The sequence below is a fragment of the Sitodiplosis mosellana genome, unplaced genomic scaffold, assembly GCF_009176505.1.
Source record: "Sitodiplosis mosellana isolate CC-2019 unplaced genomic scaffold, AAFC_SMos_1.0 Smas_scaffold_6226, whole genome shotgun sequence".
Lineage (NCBI taxonomy): Eukaryota > Metazoa > Arthropoda > Insecta > Diptera > Cecidomyiidae > Sitodiplosis > Sitodiplosis mosellana.
In genome coordinates, this window is record NW_022601467.1 from 1570205 (window position 1) to 1592051 (window position 21847).

Consider the following 21847-nt stretch of genomic DNA (forward strand, 5'->3'; position numbering starts at 1 on the left):
GCAATCACCGATTTCAACGATTGCAAACGAAAACATATCAAATATGGCAGCACTCTGCACATTTGTAGATTTTTCGTTTGGTAAAAACGGGCAGCAACACAAAAATTCACTCTTACAATTTTTTATATTGAATATTTCTGAAATGCACTTCATTCGCTCAGACATCATTTGCTAACGACATTTTTTTCATCTCGTTTGTCGATGCATTCAGAATCGATTTCCATTCAAATGCCATTACTCGGTTTGCTATGGCTGACAAAAAGCAGACATTTATTTTTTACTTTTTCAGATTTTTTATATATGTTGTTGCGATGCACTAATTAGATCTTCATAATGCATAATGAATAGTACACCATAGAAGTTCACAAGATATAGAACTGCATAAAGCTCGGCAGCGAATCGTAATTATTTTAATAAGAGAAAGGGTAAGCAGCTATGATTTTCCAAAATACACAAATAGCAAATAGTTCGTAATCAGTTGAAGACTTTTGCCATAAACCAGTTTGACGTCCATCAAGATTATATTTGCCAATTGGAATTAATTTTATCACCATTATTGACCCATATAAATCCATGTTTACATCAGAAGAACGCATTTTCAAAATCTCCGCAGCAAAAAGAGTGAATCCATATGAAGATTATGAGTCCCATTTATTGATAATTTTCCATCCGACTATTTTATTGCTGACCCGGGCTGGAATTCTAAGTCATTCCACCAAAATCGTTCGGAATTATTTTTTTCGTACATAAGACCAAATTGGAGTGAAAGAGAGAGATTCCACTATTTTTCAGCGTCCCACCGGAATTATTTCTCACACAATCCACTCTTCCTTGAGTTATCGGAATAATTCCGGTGGGACGCTGAAAAATAGTGGAATCTCTCTCTTTCACTCCAATATGGTCTTATGTACGAAAAAAATAATTCCGAACGATTTTGGTGGAATGACTTAGAATTCCAGCCCCGTAGGTAACACACATGGCACCAATCAAAAGTGGTGCAACAGAAAATTTCGGACCAAATTTAAAATTTAAAAAAAAGAAGAAAATAATGCATACAGTTTTCGGTTGGCGCAAACCCTTTTTTCGATTTTTCCCATTTTTAAAACTTTACACAGGGTGAACTCGAAAATCTGGGCCACTTGCAGCCCTAAAATTTTGGTTTTCTCATTTTCTCATCGAAAAAAAAACCCCAAATCAATTTTCAGCCAATTCGGCGACCCCACATTATAACTCTTCTCTGATTTCGTTTGGAATTGCCGATATGCATATGTATATTCAAACACATTCGTCGTGCCAATGGCAGGTATTGCACACTGTCGTACCATAAGTATACCGCTGACAAAATTTTCCAAAAAAAAAAACGATTAACCTGTATTTTACTTGGTATAATATTTTCCCCAGTGTGATCGTGTGATGCAACAAATTTGGCCATCATGCAAAGTATGGATGCAAGAACACCCAACATGACGAAAGCAAGCATTGCAACCGAACGAAATAAAATTCACTCAAGTGAAAATTAACGTTTGCGTTATATTTTCGTGTCCATTTTTTTCGTCTGTATATCGTGGAGCGCAGACACATACATCACACTATGTGCAATATCATGTCATGCATGTATATGTTGAGTGCTTGTAGCCTGTTTAAACATCATTTTCATTTCGAAGTATTCTGTAATTTAAATTTAGAAAAATGATTATGCAGCGCCAACGAGAACATGCACCTTGAGAGAAAGAGAGCGTGCCATAGCTGGGCAATTCAGAAGTGGGAAAATGAAACGCTGTGCAAAAACTGCCCGAAAAAATGGTAGAAAAAGTGAACGGAGAGAATGGGAAAGACGGAGAGAAAGGGAAAAAAAACCAAAAAAGAATTGGCGAGAGGGAGCCAAATAATGGAAAATTATCATGGAGAGAACAAGAAAAAAATCCAACAAAACAGCAGCAGAAACACAAACAGGAATTTTCGATCAAAGATTACATGTTTACAAGACCGGAATATGTCCAAGTCACGAATAGCTTTTTGTGCTACTTCGTGTTTTCATTACATCCCCATTTTCTGTTGTGCTGTCTTCTTGTGTTGACTACCATTATAGCAATTGTATGGCAAATAGACACACGAAATAGAATAAGAAGAAGAAAAAAACCAAAAGCAAAATAAGGAAACGAGAAAAATATAATCGGCCAAATGTTGATATCGATGTTTAGGTTTGATTCTTTCTTTCTCTCTCTCTCTCATTTTCTTTTCATTGGTCGACTCTCACACGGCTCGTTCCATTCATTGTACTGTTTTCTCAACACACTTTTTCGTGCACGATGAAACGAAACTTACTTGGAATACTGAATTTTCGGTGTGTTTGTATGTCTGTGTATAAGTGTGCACCGAAAATAAGTTTGGCTGTGCAAAGAACACGTACTTCCACCGTACGAAGCATGTAAGCCAAATTATTTGCTTTTTTTCATGCTATTTCAACCCCCCCCCCCCTCAATTTAAACCGTAAACATTAGCAAACAATCACATACTTGAATGGTGTTTGCCCCTAATGCTCACTTTACCTCTTTTACTCTCGCTCTCTGTCTCTTACTCTTTCTTGCCCTCTTTCTCTAATTCTCATTCGATTTACGCTGCTTTTTATGTGCTGTTACCAACGCTGTTGTGCTCACTATTCCAAAACAGCGTCATCAAATTTGCAAGTTGTCAGTGTGCAATTCGCTTTGGATTTTCTGGATTGTCAAAAATTAAACGCGATAAAATCATTTGGGCTCAAGAAAATTTGTTCGGCAATAAAAACATAAATGTATTACATTGCAATATCTTTCACATGTATCTTTGGCTGCATTTTCAATTTATTCACTCCGACGATGAGTTTTTCGTGTTGGGCATTCGAAACGAACGCGAAGGATTGCTTTTTATTCTGCGCCGACGTTCGTGCTGCGAGCAAATTAAACTCGAACAATTTTCACACATGTGAAATGCAAGCGGCAACATTTCACCTTGTAACTTATCGTACAATACCAATAGCAACAACAAAAACAACACCTTTCAATCTAGCACACCGAAAATTTGATTTGCGAATCACAACAGATTTAAATGTTTTCAATTGTGATCGCTCGATATTTGATCAGTAAGTTTTGACCGGAAAAGAGGCAAAAGGTTAGTAATTTGCTGTTTTCCTGGCTCTTATCACCTTTTTCCTCTTCTTCTGCTGCTGCTTCCGCTGCCGTGTTCCATGCTAAGTGCAAAAACTTCTTTTTGTTGCTTGTTCACGGTCCTGTGAACAAAGCCGACTTTCATTTGGACGGTCCACTGCATAAATCACATTTTTAGCTGGCCAGTACTCCATATAAATAATTATGTGTTTGTGCAATAAAAAAGCGGATAGAAAATCGCAGATGCAATTGAAGTCTGTTCATAAGTGAGGAAGAGGCGGAGAGAAAAATAAGCTTAAAACTTATTGAGAAGACTTGGAAAACGGAAAAATTTTGCGAATGTCTCATATTGCGCTGCTGCTGTTGATGGGTAAGTGTGCAGGTGCGCAGAGCGTAAGCATAATATGTGAAAAGGTTTTGTGATTCTTTTTGCATTTTCTTTGCATCTTTTTGGTTGGTCGGGTTGAGTTGTTGTTTTTGCTGTTGCTGTTGCTATTGCTATTGCTATGGCTGTACATTTTTTTTTCTTTTTTGCTCTTCTCCTTGAGTTCGTTCGTTGAATCGTTTGTCGTGTTTCTTCACGAGACGGCGAGTGAAGCGAAAGATGTTTCTTATTATTTTGTTTTCGAGGCTAGAGACTGTGTGTATTCATGACATAGCAACTTGAAATAAATAAATAGCAAAAGCAATAAATACACCATGTCGTATAATTTTTGCAAAAGATACTTTTAAAAAGCCATAAATTCTTCGTGTGATTCATTTTTGAAAGATTTTCTTCTTTTTCCCGCTACTTTGTTCATCGGAAGGAAGACAATGGCAATGGTTGCGCGCATGTATATGCGAGAATAAATGCACTGTGAATAAGATGAATGGCAGAGAGGCACTTGTTTTAAATTTTCGTTTTTTGGTTAGAGGACGGAACAATTTATCTGCACATCTGAATACAATGAGGCATCGTATGCGTTCATTTCTGAACGTTGCTGGGTGCAACGGCGAGAAGAATCAGTGAAAAGATCCAAAAATTCTTTGCCCAACCACACCAATGCACTAAAGCTTGATTTCATTCCATTCAGTGAATGCCGCTTGTCGCTGCGCTCATCCCTTTTTTTTCTTTAAATTTTGGCCCGTGTGGTGCTATATTTCGTTCCCCGTTCTTTTGACTGTTTGTCTTTCACACCGTTTTCTACATGCTAAAATAACATTAACACAAAACTTTTATAATTTCGAAAAGGCCGCAGCAATTCATCTTTTTCGAATTGCCGTCGCTGTGTAGTGTTCGTGAACTAAAAATAATGCCAAAACTTTGGTGATTCAGTGTTAGTATGGTTTAAAAAAAAAACCTAAGACACATCAATCTTGTGTTGAAGGAATTTGGCTCTGACATAGAAGCAGCAGCCAGCGAAAGAAACAACGACTATCCAAACTCTCTACGACAAAGTGTTAATTAATGCATGCGCTTATTCGTTGCATTTTCAGTAAGGCCAATCCAACGTTCCCTTTTTTGGTGCTGTTTCCAGTCTTTATCATCTATGTTTGTTTGCGCTCATGTTTTTTGTCTTTTCTCTTTCATTCTCCCACTCCCATTTGCTGAATTTTATTGATCAATTGGACCGAACAAAGGACCATGCGATTTCCGAATCCAATGAATCGATAAACTCATTACCAAAGTGTCATATTTATTGGATTACTATCAACACATGAATGAGTGAGTCTCTTTACAAAATTCATTTCTCTCTCTCTCTCTCTCACCCAGAGTCAAAACGCAATTCAAACACAAAACTTTCACCACTTTTTTAACACTCCAACCACTACAGTACAGTCAGGACTTTCTCCCTACCTCCCATTCACACTCTTTTGCTGCATTCAATGACACCACTCAAACGGAGTTGCTCATGAAATCATTTATGATCACTTGAATTATTTTGGAATTTATGTTTTATCAATTTCGTTCCGTATCAAAAACTTATGCGAATCGTATGAATTAAAAGTTTGTGAACCGGATTTTGGTCGGAACACGGGTCGCAAGTGTGAACGGGAGCACAGAGTGCAGAGAGGAGATGACAGAAAATAGACGATAAAAATAGAACGAACTGAGCGAATGAACGACCAACGAGAAAACAGAGATAGAGCAAAGCAAATGTTGACAAACATTTGTAAACAATTTCTGTTGCATCGCTTTTGCCACTTCATCAGATATCCATTTCATCTGTTCGGTTGTGTGTGTGTGTGTGTGAGTATGAGTGTGTTAGTTGTTTGCGTGTTGATGCAGAGAAAAGATTTGTGAAAAGCTCAGCAGTGTGTATGCAAAGCGTTGGTCATTGTCATGGCATAATTTATCGACCAAATAATGGATCGAATTGTTGAGAACGACGACCAAAGCAAACAAACGAAAAGATTAATTTTGCATTGGGACATATGGCTTCTTTGGCCATTCAGTCGATTCCATATCTGAAAGTCTTTTTTTCTTTTCTACTTTTCATCTACACAACTATTGTTGCTGCTGTTGCATGCTGCTGCTACCACTACTACTACGACTGTTGATTTTACTTTGGCCATGCTACGTTGTTCTTTGGTTTTGTCCGGCATCAAAAGCTTTTCACAATTCTCGTGTATGTGTGTGTGCATTTTTTCTCACTCTCGTCCTCTATGTGTCGTTATCAATGCAAAAGAAAATGATGTGATGTGAACCACATACCTAATACGCTCTCATTTCACATTCGCTCGCACTTTTTCGAACAGATCCACCGAACGAAAAACATTCTACGAATACACATAGATGCAGCTATCATTCACTTAACTTTAAGTGTTTGAAAACTTTAAAATGTGCTTAGTTGTTTTGTAGGTACATCATGTGTTTCCGTACGGCTTGCTATCGACGTCGATGTTTCAACAAAAACGACATTCAACCGCACACTAAAAATTAATGTAAAACACATTGACCAGAAAAACTGAGACAAAAAGCCGACTAAAAAAGTAGAATGGGGATGGGAGACGAAGCAGCAAATTGAAGAGAAAACACAGCATGTGGAAGGTATAGAACATATTTTCCGTAAAACTGGCATTTATTTAAGCATTCTATATGCTGTTCCCATCAAGTCTCTGTGTAATTGTTGTATTCTAAATAGAATCCTAACTTTTCCATAAACTCGTTCGCACACGTTCCACTTCGTACTCTGGCAATAGTCCGTGTGTACAATGTATTCACATTTGGCCGTCGTTACTACCAGCGCTATCGCTCAACAGCGGAATCATTGGAAATTATTGCATAAAATCGCATGCAACTATTTCAATATGATAGAACCCATCGAAGCAAAATGAAACGTCACAGCCTTTGCCGAAAAATATTGCACTCACTATTTGCGCCGCAACACAACTGACTACGCTGCATAAACGAATTTAAATGATTTGCAAATGTTTTGATGTGTTGGACTTAGGATGGAGGATTTTTGATGTTTAACAGAAAAAAATTATACGATTTTCGCCTCGAAGATTCGGAGCGATCCAACAAAGCTGTTGCTGCTTTTTACCTCTCACAACTACATATTTCGAAAGTGTGCCTTGCGAAGAAGAAAGTTGAATCCAATTTCTGGTTTCTTTCAGTTTATCGGATGAACCAGTGAACAAGCATGCATTACTTGTACAACTTCCACATGAAATGGAGAGACAAAATACATGGGAGCCAGTCCAATTGGATTGAGTATACAGTGTTTTATAATGGGTTTTGGCTGTGGCCGCCATTAAATTGGCAGCAGGGAAAGAGTGACACAGAGTTTGAGTGTATTGTATACATATATATATATATATGTGTGTGTGTGTGTGTGTGTGCAAACATGTACCATACACTTAAAACTTTAACTCACTTGGGGGCTTATGATAACTCAACCGCGAAATCTACTATAAACCGCAACGATAAATTCCGTATATTACTTTCTTTTGCATTATTGGTGTTGGGTGTTGGATGTTGAATGCTCTAAAAGCGCAATGTCATGCGATACACAATCCAGATGCTTTGCCGGTGTGGTGGTTGTCGTGTAAAAATTTACCAACAGCATCACAATCAAACACCAAAAAGTAAATAAATAAAAATGGGCCCAGGTCAAATTCAAATAGAACACATATGCCATATTCGTTCCATTCTTTAGCCACCGCATTGATAGCAGCATAGTGAGATGCGGCAGTGTTTTTTGCCAGATCCATTAGGAGTATCACTTGGAATATCATAGTGCGTCATCGGCACAGAAGATAGAATGACATACGCAAATTGTATTCACACAAAATGCGCAAGTGTGTGCGCGTCTGTGTGTGAATCGGCGCTGCCACTTCGATGGGTTGTCGCCGTGCTTGTGTCATAAAATAAACGATCGAAATAAAATAGAATGAAAGTAGCGACAGTAGAGAGCGAAAGCGGGCGGTCGTTTTCTGCCGTCGGTACGGTGTTTATAATATGTTTTGTGTATGCAAGTGATTTTAGAGTCCATTTTATTGTTCCTGTAGATAGTCGATACCCCATCTCCCATCTCGGTGTTCGTCCCAGTTTAAACTCTTGAGTTTAGATTGAATTGGTTGGTTTGATGCGCTGCTCTCGCTGTATCGTAAACACACTATGTGACGCGACATAACATGCAGGCATTAACAATACACGAATATACACCAGCTGAAAACTAACTAAACAGTCTCTTTATATTCAAATTGCAATCTCAATGCCGCTCATAACGTATGGTGACCCAACACTCACACAGCAAATTTGCATCGCGGTCACACTGAAACACACACACACTCTCTCTCTCTCTCTCTCTCTCTCTCTCTCTCTCTCTTTTTCACTCTCGCTATGGTTCGAGCGTTGAGATTTTTGGTGGCACAAGACACATCAGTGTACGAAATGGACATAAATTGTTATTGTTGATGTGCTGATATGTTTGGAATCTCAAATTCCAACATCGACCGTTTCCCCCCATTCATTCCTTGGCGATGATGATAACCGGGAGGTGTTCGTTGTCGTTGATCGAGCCAAATGGACCGCATAACACCGTTCACCATGAGATTTGCACTAAATAACGATGCACCGCGCGAGTACACGCATTTGAATTGGTTTGAATGTTTCATGAAATCAGTACAAACAACGGTTCATTCTATTTGGCACTTTTGTCTCGCCTTCGCCTTTTTTAACGCCAATTGCTTATGCAGCTTTTGACGATCGACATTCCGGTACAAAAAGTAAAGCAGCAACAGCAGTTTCTGTATAGCACCAAATACCCATTGCGTACAGGATATGACAGTGCAAGCATCGCGTTAATGGCATGAAATGACCCGAGGTCATCAGCGACAACGATTACGATACGATACGATCGTACCTCAGCAACCAGAGAATCGACATGATTACGAATAGTTTGAGATAAAATAGCCAGGCACGGTTTGTTCACTCCAATGCATCAATGATGTCGGACTCTCTCTCTCTCCCTCACTCTCTCGATTGTGGATAAAAAAGGTACTAATGCATGAGTTTCACAGTTGCAATATGCTGCATGGCAGTTGCATACAGAATGTACGGGCGAATTAAACCCAAAATTAGCCGAGTCGGTGCAAATTGAATGACTGCAAACAAAGCGCGAGATTAGCTTTTTAACGTTATTTTAATTATCGTGTTGGTTAATCCAAAATTCTAATTACATGAAGTGACACGAATTATGCATTCATCGAGTACGCGTCTTACGTCATTCTTTGTGTGCACGATGACGATGGGCATGAATATTTTTTTTATCTCACCCAATTTTTACGTCGAATTGCCAAACAGTCAAAAAAGAAATGATCATACAGAAAAAAACGATGTTGCTGCGTATCACGTGTATGTGTGAAGTTCATTTGATGCAGTCTTCCAAAAATTCGATCTGAATATACGGGATTTGGCTGGAAGGCAAAAATCGCCCAAAATTAATGCAAAATAGAGAACCCACAGCTATCTGCAGATCAAATCTATGGATGTATTTCAATGGTTTTTCTATACATAAGCGGATTTATAATTGAAAACCATTCCATTATAATGGATGCAACCTCAGCCAAAGTCGTGCATGAATTACTATTAATGTTAATTGATAACATTTCCGCTCAATTCAACTCTAAACCCGCGTTGATGTGTAGACCTCTCTCCCATTTGCTCTCTCCCTGTTCCTCTATATGTAGGTTAAAATGCGTTCGCCCGTAGGCGTCACTTCAGTGGCAGCAACTGCGGATGAAAGACAAACAATTTGCACTACATTTGATATTGAGCAGGTTTTTAATCAAAAATCGCTCAAGGAACATCTTCGTAGACGTATCCGCTTATAATCTGATGATTGTGAATATCTAATTCTGCTACTGCCTTGATGATGATAACGATGATTCAGCAGGAAAAAAAAACAACACAACAACTTAATGTTTAATTAACAAGAAACATCATCTTTTGCCCGCCCAGCTCTACCCTCATTTTGCTTAATGTATTCACACCGATTACATTTCATACCGTAATCATCATTCAGTATTCATCAACAGCATCTCGCTTGCTTTCTACCTACCTATCTCTCTCACTCTGTGTTTCTTTGAATTTCTCATTTTAGCTTGTGAAAATGGGTGCGCTCCAACCACATTACGCAACACACATTTAATCATGTGTATCATGTATCGTGTACCCATGCTGTTTCTGTTTCTGTTCATTACGTTTCTGGGGGTAGGTGACGCTCGAGACTTTGTTATTTGATTAGATTTTGTGAAATGTGGCTGACACAGGAACTGAACTGCCATTGTGTAAATTTCGAATGGCAAAGGCGTTAAATCGTCATTGTCAAGCCTTCACTGTATCACCGTATTACGCTCTCTTGTTTTAATAATGTATGAAACTAAAATTACATCAACATCAACATCAAAAAATAAACAGCACAAAAATGTCGACACGGAAACACCATCTATATATCCGGATTCACGTATAAACAAACGGTAATTTTATCTCTTCTTCTCTCGTTTTCATTTCAGAGCTCTAACTCGCTCTATTGCTTTGCTTTGCTTTGCTTTGCTTTGCTTTGCTTTGCTGTGGTTGTATCAATTTGGCGCTCCCCAGTGTTTGCTATGCCATCGTTGAGCAACAGAAAATAAGATCGTAGTCTCAATCTTAGACGGCTGTTCATTTATCTAAACCACGATAAAATATTTCTCACATTTGCACATCCAAGTAAATATGTAGCGCACCCATACAATTTACACATGTTCACTTTTTGCCGTCGCTCGCACTAGCTGCTCATCAATCTGTACGCTGCTATCAATTTGGCATTCCGGATAGGCTCTAATTCGAGGGTGCTCATTCAATTTTTACCATCTGTATTGAACTTAAAACAAATACTACACACATAAGTAGCCTTACAACTCTGGTTTTTGAATTAAGTCTTATGTGTGTATGTTGTACAGTGTAAAACACATTGGTAAAATAATTGCTCACGTAAAACCGAAGCGGCAATAGACCTTATTATTTGCTAGCGGTAATGTTGTATACGCACGATTTCAATTTTTGTTTCTTTTGCAGTTCATGGAGGACATGAACGTGAGCCCGATTGTGTTCTTATGATATGATTTGTATTTGGTTAGAAAATTTCACTAGCGCCATGTGCGGCATTGCGGCAATTTGTGAAAGTCGACCAATTTCACGTATTAGAATGATTTCAACATAATAATATCAGTAGTTCAAGGCTGTATTAGCAAGTTTAATTTTTTGTGCCCACAGTATGATCGAAATATTTTAACGAATCGAACAAACACAGTGTGTGTGAGTCTCAAATTGTTTTAAAGATAGAGATGATAAGAAAAAAAATAATTCGACATACATCTGTTTTGTGTAGGCAATGAAGTTGAACTGAAATGCACGAGAGTTGATTCCATGTTTTCTTTATTAGAGTAAGCAACTTTGGGGGATGTTGGTGTGGCAGTCGAAGAATAAGAAGAAAAAAAAACATGAGACCTGTGATTTTTTTCTCGTGTGTTTTATCATTTTTTTGTGCCCTACGCATAAATAAACTTAAGTGATATGTGTTTAAAATATTCATAGTAACGTTCACGCATTTGCGATTCTCTTGCACATAATATGGATAATATACATATGAATACATAAAAAAGATAGGGTTGCCAGAATTTACGTATTGTTACATCTAAAATAAATATTTACATCGGCATTGATATTGTATGTATGTATGTATGTTGTGTTTTCTTTTTCTTTTTCTGCTTCTATATCTCTCTCTCGCCCCCTTTTTTTGGCGACGTACAAGCTGTTTTTGTCCTGATCATATGCGCCTTACCGCAAATAATCTTTTAGTAGGATGAAAGTGAGCACATATGCTTTCGTTGGTTCTCGTTTTTCTTCCGCAAAAATGACAACTCACAAAAGCCGCCTTAACCATGTTGCAACGACGGTATCGTGATAGCAAAATATATCTATGGCACACAAGAAAGCACAAGAAATCACAAAAATTGCAATGCGCTTAGACGGAGAAGAAAGAAACTTGAGAGAGGAATGAGAGAAAAAGACAGCAGAGAGAGAGAGAGAGAGAAAAAAATCGGAAAATAAATGTGTCATAAAAATAATAACAATAATAATATTCGCTATGAAAATACGATTTATATTAAAATACACACAATGTATATTATGAACCGTTTTCATTCATCGTGCAAGTGAGCATGTGGATCCGTGCGGAAAATGTATGGAATAACATTTAATACGCGGCACAAGAGAACGACAACAGAAGATGGCATACACACTTCATATGTATGTTACGAAATGAACAGAATAAAATAGAGGAGAGAGTGAGAAAAAAAACGTTACACGCCGAATGAGTGGCGCACAACGCATCCTACATATGATTTCATTCGAACGTGTAGATTTGTATTTGTGTCCCCTTCATCGTCGGTCTTTCGACACCGTGCGTGCATAGAGTTTTCGACGAAGAACGAAAGAAAAGCGCGTAAAAAAACTGCTAGTGATTTTGGTTGTAAGAATCCCAACATTATAATAGAGATCGAAACGCTATTGTGCAGTTATGCGTGGAGATACAATGGAAGAAGGAATCTAACAAGAAAAATTCTATCGATACCATCCGAAGAGAGGGGTGTATCAAGTGCGAGTGAGTGAACATGTACATGAGACGCGCAAATCAAAGCCACCAATGTAAAATAAACCAAATTATGAGGCCAAGACACTTTAGAGCAACCATTCACAAACACACACATACACACGCCTACGTACATTGACATTGATACCGAATTTTTGGTTAACGATTGCATTTATTTGCTGTAGTAAATGCCACTAAGCCTTATTGAAAATATAGAATCCACATTTTGCCTTTCATTTATTTTCGATAGATAAGGAGGCTAGATTCGTTGCCATTGTGAATTGGAGTTGAATGCGAAATTCACCACTCGTCGTGCTGGTTTTTGTGTGTCGTAAAAATACATTTTGAATGTGATTTCCTCACATTATATAATATTCATCGTCATTATTTTTATGCGTTTCGATCAATTCTTGTTTATAATTTAATTCATTATCGTGTCCCTTGTAATCATTACCATATCGTGCTTAGCTTTTCAAATAATTACGTATATTTCGTGTTCATTTGGGTAATTCTTGCACCATTTTTTTTCTCTCTCGTTTAACTATATTTCTGTTTCGCTTTAAAATTTGCTCGGTTAATAAAGTCTCAATCGCCTGCAAAACTAAATTACACACCGTGTTCACCTCGTTTAGTTTTTTTTTTTTTTCCATTTCGGTCTATTAACTGCTCGTTCGTTTTACCTCTTATTTGCTGCATTAAAATAAAATATAAAAACACACATACACCTCTTGTACTTTGTTTGATTGAAAAGCTGGCGTAGCAGTATGGCGTAGTTCCAAGCGATATGTAATCGGCAAACAGCAACAATATCACACATTCTTCGCAATGAATTTTGAATACAGTCACTCAACTGCAGCGTTGCATGAGGTATGGCATATTTCAAAACGTAAAGCGACAAATGCCTGTTGTAATACCAGACATGCAATGGCACAACATATATCTTGTGCAAAAACTAAAACCCCAGACAGTAAGTATGAAACATTTGAGCTTGTACATTGTGAAATGGTACGAGTGGAGAAAAAAGTATTTGGAACAATATATTTGCCATGTTGCCGTCAAAAGGTATACCAAAGCAATAAGATAACGAGTTCGATCTTTTTCGACATTGGGATTCCTGTGTGTGGTTGAAGTGCAACTGAGGTGATAGATGATTTATGACAGAGAAATTATATGTGCTTTTTTCTTTAATATAATTTCAACCTTCGGTGTCTTCAACGTAAGCATATTGCAACGGACTAAAAGTTTTGCTCGTACACAAAATGTTGAGAAAGTTTAGGCAAAATACAGAATAAGAAGGCATGCCTTATGCGATTGTAAAATGCATGTATGTAACATGTATCACTGTTTTGAATGCGCTCATTGTTTTCCTAATTGAAAAATTCGCATTTCATTTGCGGTTGATAAACAAATTAAAATTTGACTGCATTCTCATTATTTTTGCGATTTTCGGAACACCGAAACTTTAAAGTTTTAGCGATGAAAACGTGATTGGATTTTACGATATACACTGGGTGATTATTATTGTTGTTGTTGTTGCTGATTTTTTTTTTTCATTCTGCTCGCGCTCAATAAACCTAGTCTGAAAAATGGTACTATTTAATGTTCGGAAGCTTCAACAGAACAATATGAAAATCTGACATCGTAAGTACTTCCGACCTCAATCGAGTGATAATAAACGTAGGAAATGGCGTATGAGAGTCGGTTTTTGTGAAAAATGCCGAAAAATTTCTGCGAATTTATGATATTCGATGAAGAGTGGGAAAATCGATAGTCATAATCATTTTTTTTTCTATTTTGCCTTTGCCAGCATATTTCATTTGGGTCAATGGAACTGGAATAACAAAAAGTGGCTATAATATTTCGGTTCAAAGCTATTAGGTGAAAGATTTGCAATTTTTTTCTGATTCGGAATTCATTCTTTTTCTGGTAACTGCCAACTGATAATGCCAAATTTCATAGAAATGTGACAAATCATCACAAGTAAATGGAAAAAAAAGAGGAATTAAGCTGAATGTGTTCGTTATTCCAATGGGTTCCATTCCACTTTTCACCTGCCTCCGTTATATATTTTCGGAGGAATCGTTTTAAACAGATTGGCTGCGAATTTTCAGCAAATATTATTTAGAGCATAACAAAACATATAAAGGTCATCATCATACCGCACACGTATGCAATTCATGACTGTGGTAAGATTCCAGCATAGCAAGAGCAATTAACCTACCATCTATATGCATGTATTTTATGTGTTTTGTGCGTGTAGGTGTTCCAATGTGTCACACATTTATGTTGAAAATGGCAAAATCATTTTGACTCACGTCGCTACCTCATAACATTAGTACGATTCGCTGATTCGTTTGTTTTAGTCGAGGCCGAGAACAACAAAAAAAATATAACAATATTATATAGATCCAAAACATGAGCGTCAGTTACACGCGATCAAAAAATAAAGCCAAACAAAAACGCGAACGTTTTTACCTCCAAACGCCAATAGAATGAACGAAAACGGCGAACCGAAAAAAAATATGTGAGATTTATGCAAAGCATAAGATCGTCAGAATGTCATTCAAATTTCGTGTGCTGTGCATTTTGTCACATGAACATACCATTAAAGTGATAGCACGGTGGTGGTTTAAGTGGAATTCTACCGAAGCATTCTTTCCATTGAAAATAATGAAATCATCACCGCAATCATAATCATTTTCATTCGGATTATTATTCGGCGATGCTATTGCCATTACCGTTGTTGGCATTACGATAATAATAATAATAATTATCATTATTGTTATTGGTGTATTGTTGTCATTTTGCATGCTACACACCTTTTAAACCAAATTTAAATTGAACCAATTGCAATTGAAACGCAGGCGAAACATGCTCCCTTTTCTAGTGTTGCCGCATTTTTTTCTTTGCTGCCGCTCTCTCTCTCTCCCTCTCTCTCTCTCTCTCTCTCTCTCTCGTTTTGATGGTCATTAAAATCGCTCTTGCATAGATACCATAAGTTTTTGTGGCCTGGATTTAGCGATATATCCAATGATATGGCGCACCACAAAATGCGTGAGCCGATTAAGTAATTTGTAGGCAGGCGTGAACGAAAGCATTTTGATACAACAACAAAAAACAAATCCACATTCTACTATTCACCGACCGATGATCCGTTGTAATGTGAATTTGATTAATGTTGTTCTTAATACAAACAGACAAATTTCATTTTCATCGATTTACGTTTCATTTATAATTGACAGAAATGACAGGTGTACAAAAATTTCAGCAATCTTTAGTAGCGCAGCAAAATGTAATGGAATCTTCCGGCAGTCAATTGATTTTACATTCATTGTGGCAGTTCATTTGGCGGGCGAAGGGACACAGATTGATTTGAAATTTGAAGTGAGAAAAAAAGCACGAGGCGAAGAGGACAGAGATAGAGAGCGAGAGAGAGAAGAGAAAAAAAAAATAGATAGGAGGGTTATATATACATGAAAACATCTAGAGCGTTGCGCATAAAACCCCGTCAAAAGAAATAAAACACACAATGTTTCAGCGATTTTTTTCCTTTCGAGGTATGGTAGCTGCTACTTTTTTTCCCCGGTAAATTGACGATGACTTGCCATCACAGTGATAGCATATCGTTTAATGCGTCATTGTTCCATCGTTGGCGATGGCGTACGAAGGGTGCGAGCTTGAAATAACAAACGATCAATTTCGTCGTTATCTTTATATTGGATACGCGTATAACCGTATATATGCATTTTTGCGCGTACCACATAAGCATCGTTTGTTCGCAATGTGTTAGCAATAAATGGTGTGATGTACATTTAACTAACTACACTAGTTTACTTTGATTTTCACTTCACATGTTTTTCTTTTCGTTTTCCTTTCTCTGTTGATATTTGTTCTTTTTCAGCCATTTCTCGATGGAATGGCAAAGTAACTTCGTAAAATCTCTGGCAAATGAGAAATGTATTTGTTGGTCTTTCAAACTGAATGTAAGCATTTTACTAAATAGAAACCAAATTACTTTGTCGGAATTCATGATGGTCACTAGCGCGATTCTTCTTCCGAGATTGACAGAAAAAAATTGTCATTAAATAGAAATGTTTATTTTGCAAAAGCTTCATCAATGGCACAAACATGTCATGCGTTGCTGGGCGGATATGTCCATACTCGTATTCAAAAATTGCAAGTGTAATTAACGTTTTCGGATTGCGTTTTTCTCTTTATCTATCCATCTCTTTTTCAACATGCTTACAAATGACCGTTTTTTCTTTCAACCAGTTTGATAAGAAGCCAACCATAAACCGAAGCTTCGGTTAGAAGAGTGTTTGTCATGTTTTATCAAATGGATGATATTTCATTTGTGTATGTTTTTTCGTCATCATTTTTTGTTTTTTTTTTTTCTTCTCTTGTTGTTTTCGTAATATTACAAGAAAAAACGGAAGCATCAAAGGCAATTTCAGAAGCTGCCAAAATCCCTTTGATCAGATTATATTTTGTTCATTCGAATTGTATATGGCCTTCGTTTGAAATTGTTATTTAAATGGTGGAGTATTCGAGTAGTTTATTTGCGGTTTATGGCAATTTAATGTAGTCGATGATAGAATGGCGAAGAGATTTTATCAAATCGGAACGAGAGAAGAGAGAAAAAAAAAATGAAACAAGTATACGCCAACGAAAAGTGACTATTTTCCGTAGCAAAAATATAAGAAATAACTTTGTCGAGATTCCGATTGCTCACTAAGTCACTTTCAGACCACTGACCAATCGTCCTTTTTGTATGTTTCCTTCATTCATTCAATTTTTTTCTCTGTATGGCAAGCAAACCGACATCGGGTAACCGAACCATTTTGCACGAGTTTCGCCTCAACTCAAATTCAATATTTTACACGAATTAGAGGCAAGACAAAGAGAAACGTCGAACAAAAATCGGCTTTGTGGTTTCGCTTCAAACTAAATCCACGTATGCCTACATTGTTGCGGTCAACTAAGAACCTGTATAATCGAATAGCGGTATTCTCAAATACTTCGGCTCATTGGCATTACTGGAATTTCCCAGTGCAGCAGATTTCCGTAATTATACTTTTAACCATTTCCTATCGTCTACATATATGGAAAATCGAACAGTTTTGTTCGCAAATGGAGAACAAACCGAGAAGAAAAAGAAGAAGAAGAAGAGAAAAAGTGAATGAAATCCATCCGATTGCCACAGTATGCTTCTACGGATATCACTTACTCCATTCGGCCATTTGCACAAGACAATAGTCAGATTAGGCATTTTAAATGTTAACTTGATGTATTACCCAGTTTGTGCAGTTAAATTGTGTGTGTGTGTGTGTTGGGAGGGTGTGCAATGCGCACCACTGGGTGCAAAAAAGCTTTCTTTTCTCTTTGGCATTATCTTATCACGATAGTCATTAGGCGATGACGTAATCTCTTGTTTTGATTGAATTAAAAAGCATTGCATTTGCATAGGTGTTGGTGGTTGGAAAACGCATCTTTTCAATTGTCCAGAACAATTGAGTGGCCCTATATTGTGGTTTGGTAATAAATAGACGGTGAAATTCCAATATCGTATTGTTTGCTGTTGATGAAATGAATCATTTGGATTGCATCCTAATTGTATTATTATTCAGGAAGTTTAGTACGCCAAGAATCTATTAAATGTGGCGGTTCGCTGATGTAATGAACCGATATTAAGTTATTTGCATTCGGAATTTAAATTGGAATCTAGAGATCAATTAATACAATGGCGATGTATGTTTCGCTATATCGCATAAATGTCGACGATGTTCCTTGTGCAATGCTAAACGATGACCGCACACTGACTGTCTCACTACCTGCATGCATGCTACAAAATGGCAGAGCTGAATATTATGTAAGGCGAATTATTATTCTCTCACCGATTGCGGATCAAATATGTTAATCGAATGCGGTGGCACTCGATCCAAAGAACAGCAATTTAGTTTGTCCCTTATCACAACCATTAATCACAATGAAAATGTATTTTCTATATTGCGTTTATGTGCAATTTTATGGGTCTCCGAATGTTACCGAAGAAACAATACCGTTGAGCCAATTGGTTTGGTCACAAAATCATTCAGGTGAGCTGTGTCAGCGATATGTATTGTTCAGGTGGAAAAATCTTGTGATTCCAAATCGCCGCATATAAACACCAGAAATTAAACACACGCAAACGATCCTATGGCATCGTTGTTCGTGTTTTGTTGTCATACACACACACCCGCCGTCCGCATCTAATAGCATAATCATCGTACGTCACCAATTGCGCAATTTTGATAATTACTTAAATGCACATGAAATGTTCCTTTGACAGTACCATTTTACATGCAATGCAAACGAAGCAACGGCAATTTCAATGTGTACCCGGGCGTTTTTTTTCTCTCTTTACTTATTGCGACTTCATACCTTCTCCAATTTTCACTTTGAAGCCTTTAAAATTCACGCAACATGCCGGCATTCAATATGATTTACAAGTTTCCAAATTATTCCACGCGAAATACGTAAAAACATACACACACGAAACGAAAATGTTTAATTAATTCTCTTTTTTCACTTTTTTTCTGTGATGAATCGAACATACAAATTTCAAAACGACAACTACCGCAATGCAAACGCCATTGTATAATCACGAGTGCTACTTTCAAGCCCTACGTGTACAGTTTTTTTTTTCGGAATAAAAATACTCTATGCTTGGTTAATTTTTTATTGCTTCAGTTTTTTTTTCATTTCTCTCCGCCTTTCGTCGCAGAATGCCCCATTTAGAGGAAATGTGAGCGAAATGCGCAGAAAAAAACGTGTTCACGAAGAGAGCAAGAGAGGTAAAAGTAAAGGAAAGCAAAAGGTGGAACACGCAAAAATATTTTCCATGAACAAATGCAATTAAATACATTTGGAATGTCCTAAGTGCAATGTATGAGTTTCAAGGCAGAGAATCTGGTACGGCTTTTGAATGCAATTAGCACCATTGGCATGCATTCACCAAGCGAAAGCGATAAAGAATATGCAGTTTTGTACATTTTTTTCTCCTCGCGACACCAAACATAAAAATAGCTGCGAACCGATAGAAACCAAAGCGATGCGATATGATGAAACAATGGCAGCCAATGTGTGTGGCTGTGTATAAGCTAGTACAAAGATGTGAGGGGAAGCATGCACGTTTGTCACATTTTAATGAAAATCTCTTTCGATGGCATGCTTCATTTCAAAACAAATCACATTTGATTCACTGAGAATAAAAGTAACTTATTAAATGTTCGCCAGTCTAACCGCAACACAAAACAGTCGCCGAACAAAGCGAAACATAGTTCTGTTACTCGATCAAGAAGGAACATGGGATTTTTATATACATTTATTCTGTGTGACGTTTTGTTCGAATAACAGAATTATCTCAGTGAATCATTTCTTCTACAGTTTTCTCTTTAATTGATGTTCCTTGCCCATAAGGCTCGCTATTTGAGAAATTTGGTTTTGGTGTACATATTATGGGAAATGTTACGAAAAATACTGCCCCGTGTATTTGAGTTTACATATTAGAATCCCTATCATGATTTGTATCTTTCATTGAAGAGTTCTTGGCCCCTAGCTGATCAACTAAACATAAGCGATGCGGCTAAAAAAAGGCCAATTCCGTTTTGGTATGACCGAAAGTGTGCGTTGATATCGTACTGAAAATTTGCAAATGGAAAAAGTCGGCAATCGGCCAAATCATTTGGAGCTGAATTAAGACCCAAAACCAAATCAAATGATTAGAATTAGGTATTTGGACGATAAACTCATGTGACAATACGTGTTTCTGACATTGCATAATGTCCTGTATTAGTTGGAACATCATTTATATTATAATTTATTAAATCAAAACTGTATTACAGATGCTGAATTTGATCCTCAACGAAGCATGGATTCTATCGTCTTGAAATTCATTTATCTTCTTTCTTATTATGAAGCGTTCAATTATCTTCGCGGTTCTAGCTTGAAGTGGATTCAGTTTGTGTATCTCTGTTATGAAAAATGAACTTCGATCATTGCTGTGTCTGTATGTGTGGATTTTCTGTTGAGCAAAATGCGTTTGATTAATTATGTTACCGTTTTTTGGTGAATTGAAAATAGGGAGAAGAAGAGGGAGAAAGAAAGAGACACAGAGGGAAAGGGAAAGGGAGATGAAGAACGAGCAAGAGAGAAAACAAATGTTCAATTCGTGGTGGAACACACAAACACACATAAATTCAATGTCTTTAATAAAAATCACTCAATGAGAATGGAATGCTGTGTGTTGAATTGATGGCTGACTTCGGTAATTTGTATTGATGGCTGACGGCCCTTCAGTCCCCATGACAAAACCATAACAAATGCTTGATTGTCACCAAAGTACATGAATATGCGTGCAATTGCAATGGTTTCCATCAAAACTTTCGTGTAATTCAACCATCACTCGTCAGTTTGGATGGATTGGTTATCAAAAGGAAGAAAGGAGAGAACAGAGGAAGAGAGCGATAGAGGGTTCGTCGGCATCATTGTGCCTAAGACTATATTTCCAATACATTTATATTGGCATTTTGGTAAGTATTGAGTGAGCTACGTTGAGGCGATCAATTCGAATAACAACAAATACAACGAATATGACATTCATCATTTACATGGGTAAAGTGATTTGAGTAACAAAATCGGGGCCAATTCGGTATAATTCCCATTTGTTTGAAAACGATTTTGATACGTAAATATTTGCACACGAACATGTCACATTAAGTAAATAAATATTGCATTGAATATGCGAAGTCGCATGAAGAGGAGAAACTGCATGGAAGCATTTATATATTTACATTTGCCGGAATTGGACGAACCCCAAAAACTGTTGGAATGGAAAGTGAAAAACGGGTTTCAATCATAGGATAAGCGCCACACCACATTCCCTCACATGCACCGAAACTATCTACACGAAGTGGAAGAGGAGGAGGACAGGTATAGAGATAGCATTGTGAATAAATCGGCGCATATGGAAAACTAAACCAAACCGAAAACTGTAGACCGGGAATCGATTCTTCGATCATTTCGGTTCGTACATCAACAACGGTAGCCTAAAATTCCAAACAGTCCCGAACGTTTGGCGTTCAACATTCGATTTATTTAAGCGTTTTGCAACCGCACGAACATCCGAAGACGGTACGGTACAAAAAGGTCTGTTATTCTAATTGTGAAACATTTTAATCGCATTTAAATCGTTTTCAATTTATTGCATGGGTGTTTGTGTGTCAGGTTACTTATTGGTTCAAGCCAATAATATAGTGCGATGTGATTCTGGCATGTATTATTGTCGAGAATATGACATTTTAAGTACATTTATAATTCAAAACTAAATCACTGCGTTCAGTTTACTGAATATGCATTACATTCATTTGCCAAATGACAAGATGAAGCAAATCGATGTGAAACAAACATGTGATCCATAGACACACACAAAAAAGATCAAACGAACTCAATCGATTCATTTACTTTTTGTCATATCCATTATTCAGTCATAGATTTCCAATTTTTTTTTTTTCGCTTTGTGTACATGAATTTCGGCCTGAAGCA

The 21847-nt window shown here is 37.2% G+C and overlaps 1 protein-coding gene across 6 annotated transcripts in view; it reads right to left on the reverse strand.

Moving 5' to 3' along the window:
• LOC129579096 (nucleolysin TIAR) overlaps positions 1-21847 on the reverse strand; it is a 456813-nt gene that overhangs the window by 33726 nt on the left and 401240 nt on the right. The gene's annotated exons all lie outside the window — the stretch shown is intronic.